A 16,123-nucleotide genomic window follows, 5' to 3' on the forward strand; every position below is an offset into this window, starting at 1 on the left:
GGCAGCAATATGGGGAATCCGGATACTTTTAATCTCATAGTGTATATTAGCTAAATTTCATGTGCAGCAACATACTGTGCAATATGCTCGAAACACAAAGCCATAGCGTCCGATATTTTTCATTACAAGCTTTTTCGAATTTGATGCAGTGTCTTACTTAAATGTAAATATCACAATGAGTATGACCATTTACGAAACGAATGGACACGTCATTATGAAGCTGACATATAAAGCTATAAGTAAGGCAGAAACGAATTTTTTTGCAGAACAGTTTCCGTAAAGTCGTTTGGGAAGTATTGCAGAGTATGCGTCTCGACCCTGTCAGCACAGCGCATCGCTAACCGGCCGAAAGCAGGCAATCAATGTCGCCGTTCCTTTCCAAACAAACGAATGAACTCGCCCATCACTTCGGACGAAAAATGGCCACCGCGTATCGGCCACGGTATCCTACGCGGTCTCCAGCCTTTGAATGCCAACACACACGCCAACAATCATGGGTATGTCAACGGACGTTGTGTCAATGACGCGGCGCACCACTGCAGCACACAACATAAAATCAAAACAATGAGGTAAATACCCAGAACTTGGTGCATTCCTATAGGCGGCCGATGAATAACAAGTTTAACGTGGGGTGTGTCGTACGAACCGTAGTAGAATCCCACAGAGCCAATGGAACTCAAATTACCAAGACCAGTGGCACCCAAACGCTGCGAATCCACCATCACCACCGCGCGGGATTAGCCGAGCAGTCTTAGGCGCTGCAGTCATGGACTGTGCGGCTGGTCCCGGCGGAGGTTCGAGTCCTCCCTCGGGCATGTGTGTGTGTGTTTGTCCTTAGGATAATTTAGGTTAAGTAGTATGTAAGCTTAGGGACTGATGACCTTAGCAGTTAAGTCCCATAAGATTTCACACACATTTGAACATTTTTTTTTCCACCATCACCTCAAAATTCTAATGACAGTAAAGAGCAGCTGACCAACACGAGACCTCCACCGAATTGACCACCAGCTCAAAACCCTAATTTGTGAAACAGTCATGCGACCAATACTGGACTGGCATCAAATTTACCGCTACCAGAGAATCATCCCATTCGCATTGTTGAGGTGACATGTGAGCGTCCCTAAACAATGGATGAAACACCGTTGTGCTCCCTGATGACAGTCGCTGGACGGAAAGGGGCACCATTTCCACTGAGCAGCCTTATATGTCGTAGTACAATGATGACATAGGTATTAGGCATGAGCTCTGCGATGACTCTGTGTTGTGTAGAAAACCTGCACAAGAACTTGTCCAGGCTGTAGTTAATGCCATGTGGCCGGATTTCTGACCATAGTTACAACTGACACAGCTGCTAGAATTAATATTGTTGCTGCTAATTTCTGTAAAAGGATCGCCGACACTATAAAAGTGCCCATTCTACCACTGCAGAATTGTTTACAATCTGGTGCTATCGGTGCCAGAAGCCAGAGGGTGCGTAAGCAAACACTGATTAATATAAAAGTTGAGAACAGAGCCATTAGTTGCACGTTTCTCACGGTGAAAGGATTACGTCTCAACTGCTTATTGGGAATGGAGTTCCTGCAATGAAGGAACGCAAACATTGACCTTCCAAGTGGCCAGTGCCGCTGTTTTAATTTTAGATAAAACCGAGGCACATCACGGTAGATTCTGTCTGGGGGCTAAAGTGAAAAATCATACGGTCTTGTGGGGTATGCATGCACTAGCACTTGGTGAAGATGTGATGTGTGATCCTGCCTAAATATACAAGCAAATTGACGAATCTGATTTTTTGTGAGAGGAACACAGACTAGAGTTAGCGAACTGTTTGCTGCGTTGTGCTAAAATTTTCTCCAGTAAACCTGGGGTAATTAAGGAATATCACTATCATACGGAGGTATTCCGTCCCGTGGGCTTGAAGGGAAACCATAAAGCACGAAATTGAAAAGTTGTTGCGATGGGATATCAAAGAGACACCCTAGTCACCTTGCAGTGGTCCATTGGTAGCCGCTCCAAAGCCTGGAAGGGAGGCAGAAAAGGGAGATCAAAGTATATACAGTTGAGGTTCTATGTATGGTATACGATGTCTTATTTGTAAATACTTTTCTTTTACTCTGTTATTTAATTTGTATTTCTCTTTGTCGATATGTATCAAGTACAATACGTCGAGTCTTCTGTTTGTATATATAGAATATTGCTCACTCTAAATCAACAATCGTTAAATGTTCATAATGTTCTTTTCATTGTACATATCTATGGGTACTACTAGCACATTAAGAATAAAGTTAAGCAGAATCCGTATAGTTCATAACTTGCTAGAGATTTATTTGGTACATTTAGAATTGTAGACATTTCACCAAGCAATAGACAGTTCATTTCAAGTAAACAGATCATTTGTAAATATTTGTTTATATGCTAAATGCGAAAAGACATTTGTTTTTAAGCTTCTGTGGAAAAGAGTTTTCCTACATGAACAATGCTAGTGAGAGACCCAAACATTTAATTTGTATTTTAAAGTGAAGTGATTAATAGTGATTACATCAGATGCAAAATATTACCTTCGTGGCACACGTGAGATTAATTATGGTATAGGTAATACATCATATATATGCTGACTGGACTGCAGAACTAAAATGATCAGAATCCTACATGTCCATACAATGTGTATATAGAGAAAATAACAAATCAGTCACTTTAGTTTTTAAGTCAAGCAGGAACTTGCAAGAAATATTTTAACGTATTAGTATGCTAGAAGTATGTCTCATATCTTTCCACTAAAGCACAATAAGCAATTAACTGATATTAGTACTTATGCAGTAAGTTTCCAGTTTATTGGTACAGGAGTGGTACAATATCATAGTATTCGATGTAATATGAGCTATGAGTTTTCCAGTGGGTGTTTCATCCTAATCTTGAGTTCTTGTTCTCTTTCACGATCACAGTTATGTTTATTATTTTGCTTTGCTTGTCATATCTGAATCGTGCTTAGCCATTGGATGATTGATTTCATGTGAGAACAAAACAGTGACATCCAGAATACTGCATTTTATCAGGCCATTGAGTTCCATGTGAGAATTACAGACACAATAAAGAAAGAAATTTCAGAAAGAAAGAAAAAGGGACACACTGTATTTTGCTTAATGCAGACAACTATTGTAAATATTCCTTGACCCGACTGCTAAAAGGTAACTTTTAGGATCCATGGGACCCCAAAAGAATGAGACTTCGTTCAAATTCGTACTCGATGTTACTAACGTCGGACTTGCTTGTGAACGTGTTGTACTTTCAGTGAAGTTTGCGCTGATAAAGTAGAATGTCGGACTTTCATGTGAGCGGAGGTGCTGTATGACGCATGCAAGCAATCATCTGATAGACATCCGAAATCACACAGTGCCTGTGCACTCACATCTGACGATATGAAAGAAATGTGAAACGGGGTGATGAGTCCAAGGACACTTCTTGCCTCATGTATATCCAACAGTTGGCGATCAAACACAAAAACACGTCTATCTGGTTGGGGTTGAGTTGCTCGGGGTAGGAGACCAGACAGCGAGGTCATCGGTCTTATCGGATTAGGGGAGGACAGGGAAGGAAGTCGGCCGTGTCCTTTCAAAGGAACCATCCCGGCATTTGCCTGGAACGATTTAGGGAAATCACGGAAAACCCTAATCAGGATGGCTGGACGCGGGATTGAACCGTCGTCCTGCCGAATACGACTCCAGTGTGCTAGCCACTGCGCCACCCCGCTCGGTATGTACCTGGCAGAAGCTGTGATTTCGGATTGGCCTCCGGCTCAAACGGTAGGAGTCAGTAATGCCTTTGCAAAGACTATTGTCACCAATTATTTGACACTTGTTGACAGTTCTTCGTGAATGCATCACATACAGAGCATACTCTGTTATGCTACAGTGACATTTGGTAGTTGCACTACTAGGTGCTAATAGAGTTCATATTTCGACATAAACTGACAAGAACAGTTAAGTTTGTATATATGTTTAGACCAGAAAACAGGTTTACAAACTTACAGATAGTAAAAGACACATGTTTCTTACATATCTAGCTCATACAAGAGTATATACGTATAAATTAATTTTTTTTTGTAAAATAAATGTATACAACCAATTTTATGACAGGGTCTACTAACACATCAAGCCTTAATGTACCGCTGATACTGCTCATTCAGTTTTTTCGTGAACATCACTCCATCCAAGCTGAGGACCATTCGTCGTCTGTCCTTAGTGGACACAGCTCATGATTTCACATCCGCACCTCAGCTGTGAACTGAATCGTCAACCTGTTTTCAGGCTACAACCCTGGAGACTCGCTGCAGTCATTCATCACCCACAACAGTGATGCAGTCCTCGTTCAAACCACAATAAAGTCATTTCATTACACTGTACAAAGTTTTTCTCAACAACTAGACTTTCAAACGAAGATTTTATACTATACAAACCAAAAAAATGTAATGACTTTGTGAATCGGTTTATGTTTATCAAAAGAACAATTTTAGAGTTTTCACATAAAAACAAATCATTTTGTGTAATTGATAGAACGTACACAAAATCTGTAAATTTAATTAAACTTAAAACAGTCTCACAACATGTTATCGAGCATCTAGTCCAGAAACAATGCAATAACTGCGTATAATGTATAGTAAAAATAGTGGAACGTATACAAAATCAGTAAATTTAGATTAAACGTAAATCTGTATCTCATAAACATATATCTCAGAAACATGTTATCGAGCATCTACTCTTGAAACAACGCAAAAACTGCATACAGTGCATGGTAATGTCCATCATCGCTCGCGTAGCATTTTCTCTTTGGCTCCTTTTTCCCAGCAATCTGTGCGCAGTCGGGGAGGGACGGAGAGCTTAACGCACTAAATAAACCATGAATACCAGATTAACTGCTGTTGTTGTTGTTGTGGTCTTCAGTCCTGAGACTGGTTTGATGCAGATCTCCATGCTACTCTATCCTGTGCAAGCTTCTTCATCTTCCAGTACCTACTGCAACCTACATCCTTCTGAATCTGCTTAGTGTATTCATCTCTTGGTCTCCCTCTACGATTTTTACCCTCCACGCTGCCCTCCAATACTAAATTGGCGATCCCTTGATGCCTCAAAACATGTCCTACCAACCGATCCCTTCTTCTAGTCAAGTTGTGCCACAAACTTCTCTTCTCCCCAATCCTATTCAATACCTCCTCATTAGTTACGTGATCTACCCACCTTATCTTCAGCATTCTTCTGTAGCACCACATTTCGAAAGCTTCTATTCTCTTCTTGTCCAAACTAGTTATCGTCCATGTTTCACTTCCATACATGGCTACACTCCATACAAATACTTTCAGAAACGACTTCCTGACACTTAAATCTATACTCGATGTTAACAAATTTCTCTTCTTCAGAAACGATTTCCTTGCCATTGCCAGTCTACATTTCATATCCTCTCTACTTCGACCATCATCAGTTATTAACTGCTAAGTTCTCATAAAGCGCTATAAACTTAATGTTGTTACCATTGGCTTACTTGTCACCTGAGCGCTTGTTCAGAATATCTATCAATGATTTATGATACTTGTAAAAGTTTTTAAGGAAAAAGTTGTCATATATCCTTCTTATCTTTTATCTTACACGGCGTTATTGTTGACTAAAAGCTAATCTGAATATGTTATGTTGAAAGACAACTTCCCTCCACTGCAGTTAAATTATTCTATTGTATACTGTTAATATGATAACGTCAAGCATTCAGACGGGCAATGAAATCTTTCATATTATTACTTTTTTTCTCCAGTTTCTCCTCAATGATGATGTGTAATGAGAGAAAATAATTTCATATGTAAAAAGGGAAACTATGTAGTGAAAGACAGAATTTCTCCAATATCCAAAGAACATATTTGATACATAGACGCTTCCAGAAAGTGTTTGGGTGGTGAATGTAAAGCCATTGAAAACTGTGAAGTAGTTCCATTGATTTGTCAATTTGTTCTTAACTTGTCTCTTGTTTGTGAGAGCTCAAGCTGGGTAGATATGAGTCAGATAACCTCTTAACAGTTTAGTGGACTAATATTGCTTATATCCACATATTTTGTAGAGTCCATAATTAATCCGAACCACCACCTTGTCTCCTTATCATGTATTCGATTTACTTTGTGATTTATATACGTTTCAGGGAAATACAAGCGAAGCTGGCGGCTAATTTGTCGGAGACGAATGACTGGACACTACTGGTGTTCTTTCGTTAATCGCTTTTCAGTTAAGAGCCAGAAACCCCCTGAAATACTTTATCCGATCATTTTCCTGCTGTCCGCGAGAATCACTCAGATCGGATCGGTTGGCGTTTCCAAACAATGACGCGTGCCGGCCTCTCATTGGCATGATACACTGAATATTGTTGTGAAAAAATCCGAGTTTGGGCTACAGTAAGGTAACACGCTAACTAAATTCATACAAACTTTTAGGAGCTCCACTGCATCGTGCTGTTTACGCAAAAACTATTCATCCTCAATGTGGGTTGCTTCCATGTCATAACTGTCATACTATACTGAGTTGTATAACTTGCACATTGCTTAATTACTGATGCACTTCGTAGAAACCTGTAGTTATCCTGTTATTGCGAGACTGGAGGTAACTCCACAATTGCTCTTCCAAATCTCAGAACACCACCTGCCAAGGACAGATTGTCAAGAAGACAGAGTGTCATTAGACCTCAGTTCATAATAGCTCTGTTTTACAATCCAACAGCTGTACGCCTGAAGTTACGCGAAGCAACTTCAGTCGACTTTCACGTCACAGACGTTTTTGATACTTATACGAAAACTGCTCCCAGTGAAATTTTGGACCACCCAGAAACCTGTGGAATTTGTACCCAGTATTCCTAGAAACCAGGTGCTCACCAAGTAATGGCCTACCTGCACCTTGACGGACTTCGCCCACCGGAAACGTTCCTCGCGTCCCCAGTAGCGATGGGCTAAACTGTATCTCTTCGATATCAGTGATTTATATCAACGGTACTTTTCGGGAACTGTGATTTTTAGTTGCAATTTGTTTCAGTTTAAAACCACGGTTCACAAATTCACAACTTGTATCCTTCCACACTCTGTCGAAGTTAAAATGCGATTGCTGCGTCTTTACGATTTCTGCTGCTTCTGAGATTCGTCACCGTAGATATTTCACTGCGATAACAGCATATAGCAACAAACAGTCACTGGCAACAAATTTCTGCCAACTGGTATTTCTGGCTACGTGGAACGGAAGTGATATGTTCTCGCCTAAAGCGTGCAATTAAATGTTTCAACAGATCGCCATCGAAGTCATCATGCGTTTGAAAAGGATGTTAAATAACTGTGAAATACACTGTGAGTGGATCGTGAAAAGTCCGTTCTTCTCTTGTTAAAGCCGCCCCATACCACTAAACTGTCTGCCAAGTACTTGTTGATAAAGGCGTGGTTGTGTGGCTTAAGGTTCATGATATGCAAATGAAAAGAGTGGGGAGTACAGCTCTTCTAGTTAAAAGTTGGCTTCGGGAGTAGTTTAAGTAAAATACTTCAAGATACACACAAAAGTTGACCTGTGTATTGTAGTGTTGATGAAAATATTCATAATATACGTAGGGGAACATCCCCCCTTACATTTTTCGTAGTTTATTTACGATATTTGTGTATAGTCAAAGTACTCCTCCTTGTTCATTATTTAATATACGTTCTCTGGACTTGCCTTGCAGTTTAAGTTTACTTTAAGAAAAGTGCATTCAGTGTGTTTAAATACCATGTGAACGTAAATCTTAGACCGCACTATAGGTCAGTCTGTTACCACGACCTCTACCTGGAATTCACGTTCGTTGGCGTCACCTACTCTCAATAGAGTTGTGTCACATTTCCATCTAACGTAGGTCTGGGGCTGCACTACACAAGGAGGACTTCATAGGGAGTAGGGGGGGTAGGGGGGGGGGGTCCAGTATCACATTGTGACCAAATACATCCGTGCCGGTGTCAGGTAAAATGCCAAGGGTTAAATTTTTCTTAGAGAAATTTAGCTTATTGCTTCATTTCTTTGATCATAGTTAGGTTAGACATCCAATGTGTGGGACATGAGATTCTTATTACGAAGTGTGAAAGTCAGTTAACATATGGCACAGCGTTGAATATTGAATACTGGGTGCTTGTAATTAAAGCGAAGCTACTCACGGAGGTTGGCTGTGAGCTGTAATTATCGTACGGCAGAGAAACGTGTTACCTATGATAATGTGTTAATACAGAACCAATTCACACCGAAAAAAATTAGTTCCAGTTTTGACCACCACGTGCAAATCTGGTACTGTAGACTGTTTGTATGACGATATGACATCCACGCTATAATTTCACAAGCCTTAATGGTTAATAATAAAGTCCACATTATGCCTTTCTCATTTGTTTAACTTTTTCTGCCCATGTCCCTTTCCTAATCCGTTACAAATGAAAATATTTCTATAAGTGTTTCTTACACTCACGACGCCATATGTGCACCTAGTAGCCAAAATTGGAACTATTTTTTTCCAGCGTAAATCGGTACCACATTAACGCATTAGCATATCTATCAAGTGTCATTGCCATGCGATAATTACAGAACACACTGGACCACTGTAAGTTGCTGCACTTCAATTATAACTACCCGATACTACTTTTACTTTCTACTTACGACTTCTAGTTGCGATATGTCACTGAAATCATAGCCAGACCCGACAGCGTAACACAAGGTTGTTAGGAAGCTCAAACACTCAGGACCCACTGTAATCCTCATGAGATACTTCACAAAATTTATGGCTGAATTAGCCCCTCTTTGAACCATAATCTTCTGTAAATCCCCGGAACTAAAATCCATGTTAAAAGAAAGTACAGGTTACATGTAAGGGTTTCAGAAGTGAACTATTAAACCGGCGTCAAATACCCATGATATCCAACTGTTGTAGAATCTTAGAACATTTATGAGAGGAAACATAATGCATCTCAAACAGAATGACCTCCTCCATGCCAGCAGCATGGTACCGAAAAGGCAGACCATGTGATACCCAACTCGCACATGACAGCCTGAAAACTTGGGTTTCTCGATTTAAGAAAGCATTTGATTCAGTGCTTCACATACGCCTGTTGTCGGAAGTACGATCGTGTGGGGTATCAAGCGAAATTTGGTGTGAGGATTTTTTGCTAGGGCGAATGCAGTATGTTATCTCGGATGGGACCACTGCCAGTTATGTTTTGTACTAACGATCCAGTATTCATAATAACCTCAGACTTTTCATAGACAATACGATTAACCATAATGAAGTGCTCTCTGAAAGAATCTGCATAAATATCTAGTCTGATCTTGATAAGATTTCAAAGCAGTGGAATAAGTGGCAACTTGGGTTAAATGACCATAAATATAAAATAGTGAACATCATAGAAAGAAAATACGTAGTATCCTATGACTATGACATCAAATACTCATAAGTGGTATCGGTTAATTTGTACAAATACTCCAGTTTAATAGCTTGTAGGGATATGAAATGGGACGACTAAATAGCTTCCATCATAGGTAAAGCAGGTGTTGAGCTTCGGGTCGCTGGTAGAATATTAGGGAAATGCTATCAGTCTACAAAGCAGATTGATTACAAAACACTCATACGACCTCCCCTGGTATAGCGTGTAAGTTTGTGGGGGCCCATACGAAAAAGGAGGGGCGGGGGATAATGAACGTGTACAATGAGGAGTAGCACAAATTGGTACAGATTTGTTTCACCCGTAGCAGAGTGTTACGAAAATAATGAAGAAACTCTACTGGCAGACGTTTGAAGCTAGAAGCAAACTATCCTAAGAGAGCCTATTCACTTTCAAGAACCGGCTTTAAGTAATGAATCTAGTAATGTGCTACATTCTCCTGCGTATCAGTGCCCTAGTAGATCAGAATAATTACAGAGCGCGCGAAGGCGTTTACACTACTAGTGTTCCAGCGCCCCATAGATGAATAGGACGAGCAGAAACAGTAAACAACCCGTAGAATGGAAAGTACCGTGTGCGTAAGCGCTTCAGAGTAGTTTGCAGAATATGGACGTGAACGTAGATGTAGAATTATTATTATCACGAAAATTTGTTTCAAGTTTTACGTCACATGTAAAGGTCGCACACGCATCCTACTAGGAGTGGAAGAAGAAGCTGTGTACAGCTCGTGCCATCTATATATGTGCGTAATAGACGTTTAGTTAGTATGACAATATATCTTATTCACATTACATGTATCAAATACTGACCCACGGGTATGGATCATATTTTATTTATTTCTATTTTGAAGTGTGCTTTGTCGAGTACAGATGACAAGACTTTTAAAATCAGTGTTTATAATTCGATTTTAATGTTTTCCATTGTAGGTGCTGAACATCCGGTAGTAAGAAAAAAAAACTGTTTCAGCCTCAAACATGTGAGCATTTCTGATCGTAAAAATGTTGACATTTCCGTTCTTGTTTGAGTATCTCCAGGCTGCGCGCCCGGTTAGCCGTGCGATCTAACGCACTGCTATCTGGGCGGGAAGGCGTGCCGGTCCCCAGCACGAATCTGCCTGGCGGATCAGTGGCGAGGTCCGGCGTGCCGTCCAGCCTGTGGGTGGTTTTTAGGGTGGTTTTCCATCTGCCTCGGCGGTTGCGGTCTGGTTCCCCTTATTCCGCCTCATTCACACTATGTCGGCGATTGCTGCGCAAACACTGTCTCCACCTACACGTACACCATAATTACTCTACCACGCAAACATTGGGGTTACACTAGTCTGGTGTGAGACGTTCGTAGAGGGTGGGGGGGGGGGGGGGGGGAGGGAGGGTCCACTGTGGGGCCGAAACGCACAATAACTCCGGGTTTGGTGTGGGGCGGCGGTGGGGTGAGTGGACTGCTGTAGCCTGTTGTGGGGTTGTGTACCATTGAGGGCTACAGCGCCGACGAAGCCTCTCCGTCGTTTCTAGGTCCCGAGTTCCATACAATACAATACAATCTTCAGTCTTCTTAATCAGTACACCACGTGCCTTCGCCTCTTCTACCTTCCGGGAAGGCTGGACTACACGGACGGGGTATTGACGGGGGATTAGTGGACAGCCCTCGAGCAAATTTCACTGGGCGCAGTTTACAGGAGACCGCTTTTGATGTTGCTGACAAGTGGAAAGAACGCTGCAATGGACTACTGCCACAGAGTGCGCACCTAATTCGAAACCCAAAGACGGAGATTGCAGGATTTAATCCTTCGTGTCATAAATGGCCGAGACTGAACCGCACCCAAAGGAGTCAACGCAGATTTGTATGAACCTTTGAGGACAGTGGTTACTGCAAAGGTGGCGTGGGTGTCTGTGGTGCAGAGAAACAGACAATAGGAGAAATTATGGACAAATTACCTGCCCGAGCTATTCAAGAAGGAGTAAAAGAGTTGTACAAACGACACCAACAGATACAATTTGGTTATCAGATTTTAACTGGAAAGTATAATTTCATTGTTTGGGTCTAATGGATACTAAGAAAGGTCGTGATAACCTTCCATCTCTGTTTGTATGGCATGAGCGCAACAGGCTTGACCGCCTAGTCACTTCGCCTTGATGGCAGTACTTATATACTTGCCATAATGGAACCCAGTTTCTGTGGGTTAGAGTGAACGGATCTGGTACAGAACTGTGCCATACGTAAGGACGATGCTGAGGACTGAGACGAGCAGCGACCTGTCCAGAGAGAAGAAGCCGGCGGCAGAGAACCGCAGCCGCGGCACCTCCGCGGCTTCTCGCTCAGTCAGCAGGCAGCGGACTTCGTCAGCAAGGGAGGCCGCCGACCAGCAGGACTCCGCGATCAGCACTATTCGCAGCAGCATGTACGCCAGCATTGTGGCACAAGCCACGGCCACCTGAGTCCATGCGTGCGGGTATGCTCTCTGCATCCTGCCTGCTGCGACATGGGCGAGCAGGTCGACTTCGTACAGCACCGTCATGAGGTCAGCGGCTACGTCAGAGGCGATCGCGAGGCCGAAGTGCGCCTGCAGCAGCTGTGCGGCGCGCAGCAGCGCCAGGTACTGCGACCGCGCGCTCCGAGTGTCTGCCGTCACTTGGGAACCTCTGTTCGAGCCAGCAGCCCCCACACAGCCAACAGCAGTACCTGAAAGAATATTGTTTTTTTTTTAATATCAATTACATAGCCCCACTTACGAATAATTGAATTTACGGTAAGCAATTCGCCACCAGGCTGCAAGTGGCCCATCGGGACCATCAAACCACAGTGTCATCCTCAGCTGAGGATGCAGATTAGGAGGGGCGTATGGTCAGCACACCGCTCTCACGGTCGTTACGATGGTTTTCTTTGAATGGAGCCGCTACTATTCGGTCAATTGGCATCACGAGGCTGAGTGCACCCCGAAAAATGGCAACAGCGCACGGCGGCCCGGATGGTCACCCATCCAAGTGCCGGCCACGCCCGACAGCGTTTAACTTCGGTGATCTGACGGGAACCGGCGTATCCACTGCGGCAAGGCCGTTGCCAATTTACGGTAAGGAAGACGAAAATAGGAAAAGCACTGCTGGTTTAGTTCCCCTACGCAATTACCAACTGCCTAAAGACAGAGGCTTTGCTTCCCTCGACGAAATCGATCTACCCATGCAATATAAGAGAATTGATCTGAATCGTATCTGTTGAGTTTAGATACACACACTGATCAGCCAGCACATTATGGACACATACCTAACAGCTGGTATGTCCACAGCTAGCACGGGAAACAGCGGCGAATTGTGGGGACACGGAAGCAATGAGACCTTGGAGGAAGCTGACACCACATCTGCACACACACGTCGCCTAATTCCCGTAATTTTGGAGAGGGAGGCGATGACCTCTGATGCCACGTTCAATCCCATCTCAGATGTGATCGATCGGGTTCAGATCTGGCGAGTTCTGGGGCCAGCACATCAATCACAACTTGCCACTGTGATCCTCTAAGCTCTCCACCACACTCCTGGCCTTGTGAGATGGTGCATTACCTTGTTGGAAAATGCCACTGCCATTGGGAAATATTATCGTCACGAAGGGACCGCCACGATAGCTGAATTGTCATCGTGACGGATTGCTGTCCTACGGGCCCGCGTTCGATTATCCGCTGGGTCGGAGATTTTCTCCGGTCAGGGACCGGGTGTTGTGTTGTCTTCATCATCAAAACATCCCCATCCGGCGCGCAGGTCGCCCAATGTGGCGTCGAATGTAATAAGACCTGCACCTGTCCCACAAGGGGTCTCCAGCTCAATGACGCAAACGCTCATTTCCATTTTTAATCGTCATGAAGGCGTATATGTGGTCTCCAGCCAGAGTACGATACTCCTTGGCCATCACGGTGCTCGCATGAGCTCCACTGGACCCATAGGTGCCCACATGAATATTCCCCAGAGTATAATGGAGCCGCCACCAACTTGTCTCCATCCCACAGTAAAGATGTGAAGGAGCTGTTCCCTTGGAAGACGACGGAATCAGCATAATGGAGAAGGTATCGGGATACATTAAAGCACGCAACGTTCTGCCACTGCGCCAACATCCTGTGACAATGGTCAAGTGACCATTTCAGTCGTAGTTTACCTATGTCGTGGTGTTAACATTGGCACATGCACAGGTCGACGGCTGCGGAGGTTCATCGATAGCAGTATTCGGTGTACTGTGTGCTCAGAAACCCTTGTATTCTGCCCACTACTATGTCTGATGTTAGTTCCGCCACAGTTCGCCACTCGTCCTGTTTTACTAGTCTGCCAAGCCTACGACATCCGACATCGGTAATGAGGTGTGGTCGCCCAACTCCACGACGTCTGGACATGGCTTCACCTTGGCTCCGCCAAGTGTTGAAGAAACTCAGCACAGCACTCCTCTGACACCCGACAAGCCGCCCACTTTCCGAAATGTTCCTTCTGAGCTTCTGGGCCATCACAATCTGCCAGCGCTCAAACTCATTCTACATATGGACCCCATGCTCACTGATACTACTACACCGTGTGTCTGTCTCACTAGCAGTTATTTCTCGCCAGGTGATGCTACACGTGGAAGGCCTTGTATCGACAGTAGGTCGATGGTCATAATGTTCTGGCTGACCAGTGTATGTGATGTATGATGACGAGAAGAATGAGATGGTGCCTATACTCTTCCTCAATGGCACCAACCGCACTCCGGGCTGAACATCCCCATCCGATTAACGGCGCACAATCAATAGTTTAATACGGCCTCATTGCATGAAACACTGCATCGATGTTTTTTTATGAAATTAACTTGTTCCGTCCCCTGCGCTCGTCATGACACATACACCATATTGTGTTACGTCGTATCAACACATCATCAACGTCGCTTTGTGTCAGGTCATGACACTGCTCTGCACTGCATCGAAATCATGATGCTCTCAGTGGGTCACAGTGCAGCAGCAGTTGTCCGAGTTATTTATCGTAGCTAAACCACCACAAATTTGCTAGTTTGTGTGTGTGTGTGTAAGAGAGAGAGAGAGAGAGACATGTCGTAATCTATGCTTTAGAAATAATCACATTCCCCCTATTTGCAGCAAATAATAACGGCACGACATGTTGAAGAAGTTATAGTAAATTTTATAAGCACTATAATGTTACCGATGTCCAATCAAAGATACAGTATGTATAAGAAATACCACACTGCGACAGATAAACCCTTCCTATGCCATCGCTACTTTACTTCAGTGTGTGACATCATAGCTTATTTGTTAAACGAACATGCTGTGGGAGAGAATGTCATAGCAAAATTTTGAGGTTTCCAACCAACGATACTGTGTGTTAAGAATTAGCTCAGCGTTGCAAAATACGCACCCATGGATTTGATCAGTGTCTCGAGCAAAAAGTACGTCACCTACCGCAAAACGCCGTTCTAACAATGGCCGAGAAACTTCTTTTAGGTTTAATCGCCTCTGATCCGGTTGCTGACGCTCAAGACACCGCTGCTTCTCTTATATGAAGCACTGAACGAGGTGTAGGGAAGCAGCCTACTCACGCTGTAATAAACTCGCATTAGTCTTTCCATTGTGTGCCAGGCAGTCCGCTGTAACTAGCTCTGACGTCATAAATGTTGCGCAATACTTTAAAAATCAAGCAAATAACCTGAAACTTTTGTAGCAGGTCAGGAGTAATACTAAATTAATGTGTGTTGAATATCAGTTCGATAACTTAAGCCATTTTCGGAATTTGGACGTTTTTCTGTAAAACAGAAAAGAGAAAAGAGCTAGAGACTTCAAAATTTATATTTAAATTCATCTTTCATAATCATTTAATAAAAACAGTACTTTGGATTTCACAAATTAAAATTTTAGTGGAAATTCATGATTTTCTGGTTTTCGTCTCAAAACTTAAGGAAGCAAGATAGATTAAGTAGGCTAATAAATAAGGCTAGGATGTTTAGATTTAAATAGGTTGGAGATCCGCTATAACTATGAAGATGTGAAAAGTTTCATTTGAATACCTATAAAATTATAGCGATAGCGTATCTCCAAAAGGCCAGTTCAGAGCTCATCTACTGCGTGTAGTGTAATTAAATTAATTCTCTCCCCCAAAATATTTAACTCAGCCACGTCAAAATTTTATTATCAATACTTACCTGCGTGCTGAATGCACATTTAAATTAAGAGCTTCATCAGCCATCAGCAAGAGAAGCTATGATTTATTAGGTGACTTAAAGTGGTGCATTACTAGCCCAGCGGCTAGTCGGGAGAGCCGATTTGATCAGCCGTTCCCTTAGCCGTCCGCACCGCGGCTTTATATATAAGAACGCTGCGCGAGGAAGGAAGGCCCCAGTTCTCTCCAGACACTGCATAACACGCCATCTGTGTCGGGAGTCGCGTCGCGTCGGTATCACTGCTACAAACAGCCTCGGATGCCGTATTCAGTTACTCGAGATGCGCGTAACCAGGAAATCATTTTCAAGTGAAGTGTTAATTCTGGGATGATTTTCATTATCTAGCTTCAGTTTGCGTATTGTCGTATTTTCACGTGCCGTCGCGGGACAAACATTCTACCATTATTTAGCGTGGCGTTTGATGAAATATTTTCATCAAATTATGGCGAGCATTCATTTTAACATTTTATCCGGACATTTATAGTTGCACCAGCGCAT

The 16,123-nt window shown here is 43.1% G+C and overlaps 1 pseudogene; it reads right to left on the reverse strand.

Moving 5' to 3' along the window:
* Positions 1-12,392: 12,392 nt before the first annotated feature.
* On the reverse strand, positions 12,393-12,510 carry LOC126199728 (5S ribosomal RNA; annotated as a pseudogene).
* Between the last annotated feature and the right edge of the window lie 3,613 nt (positions 12,511-16,123).

The sequence above is a fragment of the Schistocerca nitens genome, chromosome 8 (assembly GCF_023898315.1).
Source record: "Schistocerca nitens isolate TAMUIC-IGC-003100 chromosome 8, iqSchNite1.1, whole genome shotgun sequence".
Lineage (NCBI taxonomy): Eukaryota > Metazoa > Arthropoda > Insecta > Orthoptera > Acrididae > Schistocerca > Schistocerca nitens.